Genomic DNA, 4,128 nt, shown 5'->3' with positions numbered 1-4,128 from the left:
CAAACCACAAGATCATGACCTGAACCGAAGTTGGATGCTTAACAGACTGAACCACCCAGTTGCTCCCAGAAGGAAGTAATTTGTTTAACAATCTCAGAATGACTGTGAAAACAAGTTGCTTGTAGATCCTCATCTGAAAACAATCCCAAGTCTTAGAACCTTCACCACAAGGAGTTTGTCCAATAGTGATTCTCAGAGTCTTGGTAGGCATCTGAACAGGTCCTTTCACTTTGAGATTCTTTTCCTTTGCACCTCTGAGCAAGTCAGCACATACCTTCTCCAAAGATTTATACTGCAGCTGGTTAGAGAAATTCTATATTGGTGAATCGCCACCTCTGGATTCATGGGTATCTTCCTGGTGACTTTAAAAATCTGTGGCTGGGGGCACCTGGGTGGCTCAGTCAGTTAAGCATCCAACTCTTGATTTTGGCTCAGGTTACGATCTCACAGTCCATGGGGGGATTGAGCCCCGTGCTGGGCTCTGCACTGACAGCCTGTGTGGAGCCTGCTTGGGATTCTCTTTCTCCCTCCCCCTCTGTCAAAATAAATAAACTTAAATAAAACAAGAAAACAAACAAACAAAAAACAAAGCCAAGGCTGCAGTGTGGTTTTCTGACTGACTTGTTCCTTCGCAAGGCAAATAGCAGGGAGTCAGGAGAAGGGGTCTCCAGAGCTCCACTGTAGCTGTGACTGCCTTTTCCTCAAAACCCAGTCTTCTTTAATTTATTGAGGCTCGTTTTATATCCTCATATGTGATCTATTCAATTCAGATCCTTTTTAAATGAGATCTGTTCAGGAACTTTATCAGAAATGCTTGTATAAAAATGCTTCTCAATTGCTATCTGGCTTCTCCTTCATATCTAGAAAGTTCTTTAGCTCATAGCAAACTCAGAACTCAGAGGGGCCTTCTTCAGCTTCAAGGTAAATACATGGCTGTTGTGCCCCACGTTAAGAACTCTTGTTCCACTATCATTTTTACTGGCTTCCTAGTGATCTATTGCATCGATGTACAATATCATGTTTAATCAGGTGCCTCTTGTTGAGCATTTAAGATGGCTCAGAACACCACTCTGGGATAAACATCCTTATGGCGACATCTCTGCACATCTTCCTCATTATTTCCTTAGGATAAATTCCTATAATGAGGCTACAAGGCATGCCAAATTTTAAAACATTAAATTTGGCAAGAGTATTTAAGTTCCATTTTACAAATAAAATGAGGGCCCAGATATGGACATTTATTTGTTTATTTATCTATACTGAAGCATAGTTGATATGAAATGTTATTTTAGTTTCAGGTGTACAAACTGGTGATCTGTCAATTCCGGAATTGCACAGGGACAACATGTTATGTGTAGTCACCATCTGTCCCCATACAAAGTTATTACAATGTTATTGACTATGATCCCTATGCTGTACTTTTCATCCCTTGACTTATTTATTTTATAACTGGAAGTTTGTATCTCTTTTTTTTTAAGTTTATTTATTTATTTTTGAAAGAGAGAGAGAGAAGAGTGGGGGTGGGGCTGAAAGAGAGAGAATCCCAAGCTGGCTCCACACTCTGTACAGAGCCCCACTCGGTGCCCGAATCATGAACCATGAGATTATGACCTGAGCTGAAATCAAGAGTCCGACACTTAACTGAGCCACTCAGGCGCCCCTGGAAATTTATACCTCTTAATATCTTTCACCTATTTTGCTCATCCCACCCACCTACTTCCCCTCTGGCAATCACCAGTTTATTCTCTGTATACGAGAATCTCTTTTTTGTTGTTGTTGTTGTTTGTTGATTTGTTTTGTTTTTTCAAATTTCACATATGAGGGAAATCATGCCTTTCTCTTGTCTAGCTTATTTCACTTAGCATAACACGCACTATGTCCATCTATGTTGTTGCAAGTAGCAAGGTTTCATTTATTTAAAAAATTTTTAATGTTTTTATTCATTTTTTGAGAGGCAGAGACAGCGTGCAAGCAGGAGAGGGGCAGAGAATGAGGAAAATACAGAATCTGAAGCAGGCTGCAGGCTCTGAGCTGTCAGCACAGAGCCCAATGTGGGGCTCGAACCCACGAACCTCGAGGCCATGACCAGAGCCAAAGTCGGCCGCTTAACTGACTGAGCCACCCAGGCACCCCTCATTTATTTTTTAATGGCTGAGTAACATTCCATTATCTATATATCACATCTTGTTTTTACCACATCTTCTTTGTCCATACATTTATGGATATATCAAATCTTTTAGTTTCACAGAGGGCAGGCACATAAGGTGCTTGATAAACTGATGACTGTTGAATAATGTAGAATAGTTATAATGATCCTAGAACTCCAGAGGACTGGATATGTTTCAGACGCTTCATGATCAAGGTTGTGTTCCTAATATTTACGATTCCAGATGGAAATGACTATAGAGACTTTGAGAGGTCCATGGTTGTTCTAAACCATATGGCTATGTAGATCTGTAACAGTGTTTGTTGCATTTTGTTTGTATCTATTAAAAGTATGCAGGTGAGAAAATCAGCAAAAGAGGGGGAGAAAGAGCTGGGCTCCACTGCTCCACTAGGCAGAGAACTGCCTAGTCCAGAGGTTAAAAAAAAAAAAAAAAGTGCATTTACTGAATACCTACAAGGCACCAGCTAGACTGATTTGAGGAATCAGAGTTAAATGAATATTATTATGTGATCAGACTCTGATCTACATCACACAATTATTTGTATTTAGTTTTATATATCATAACAGTGTTGAGGAAACTTTAAAATAGTGGAAAAGAGTGACAGACAGGGAATGCCTTGGCTTTTTTCCTTGTTGTGTGGTTTAATCTACTAGATCTGTGTCCTGGCCATCAAACCACACTAACAATGGCTTGCTAAAGTAGGATTCAAATTCTATATACACACACATTCACATTTATTTCCATATCTTTATATACTGAAGATTGATTCATTTAGGAAGAAGCTCTTTGAATAAGGAGCTTGGGTTGGGGTGGTCCTTGTTTTGAAATTCCTTAAAATACTGTAATCTACCTTTTGGTGCTCACACACAGGGAAATTAAGGCATTCATTACATGAAAGTCTCTTGATAAAGACTCTGCCGCGGGAAAACTGCAAGAAGCACAAGTGGTGCACCTTTTGAACTGCCTTCGCATCTGTTTAATTTCATTTAAACATGATGATAAGAAAACAAAGCACAAATTTCACAGCTCTCAATTTATTTCTCTATCTGGTTGTAATGATTTTGCATTCTGTAGCAGCTAGCATAAACAGCAGCAAACATGATCCATGCTCTTGGAAAAAAGTAAATGTCAAATATTTATTAAGAATCTATTACAGTGCCATTACGTGCAGTCAAAACAGAAGGGGGTGTATCAGTATTCAATCTTTCTGACACATTACTTTGGCTCTGATTAAAAAAACACTTGTCTTTGCCTTCAGTGGTCAATTTAACATTACCATTTTCGTGACTATATGTAGGCACATTACGAAAAAGCAAAAAATAAATCAGCTTGCTATTTTTTTTTTCACTGCCGCTCTAGGCATCTAATTTATTGAGGTTTCGCCATAAGGTGCAGTTTCCTTGTGCTCTGGAGCCCAGCTGTGATAACTGCCTGTCTTCCAGCTTCCTCTTATGGACTCTCCTTGAGGTCAGGAAAGCGCTGAGCTTTACCGCGGTCCCCAGGGACTACAGCTACCACTCCCGCGGCCCCGCGCGGTGCCACACTAGGAAGTTAAGAACCGCTCGTCCAGGGCAGCTAACAGCCTCCTAAAATGAGGGTGATTGATGGTAGCGGGGGGTATGCACCAGCTTAGTTCCGGAGAAAGGCGGCAGCTCTAATTGGTAGCGTACAGGAAGGTAAACTGCAGAGTGGGAGCCGCCCGCCGACCGGTTCGGTTCGGTTGGCGGCTGGCTGCAGTGACTGGGCTTGCGGCGCGTGCAACCCTCCCCCGCAGACCCCTGCCGCGCCTACCCCGCAGCACAGCACCTAAAGCCCTCACGCGCGCCCCGCCCTCCCTCCTGCGCACGCTCCCTCCTTACCCACGCGCGCTCCCCGAGTCCCACCCCTGCTCCGGCTCGCGCGTGCCCCGCCCTCCGCTCTAGCGCGTGCCCAAGTGGCCCGCGCGCACGCGCATTCCGTC

The sequence above is a fragment of the Crocuta crocuta genome, unplaced genomic scaffold (genome assembly GCF_008692635.1).
Source record: "Crocuta crocuta isolate KB4526 unplaced genomic scaffold, BGI_CrCroc_1.0 scaffold99, whole genome shotgun sequence".
NCBI lineage: Eukaryota > Metazoa > Chordata > Mammalia > Carnivora > Hyaenidae > Crocuta > Crocuta crocuta.
The sequence above is the reverse complement of the archived record's forward strand: the minus strand, read 5'-3'. Positions refer to the sequence as shown.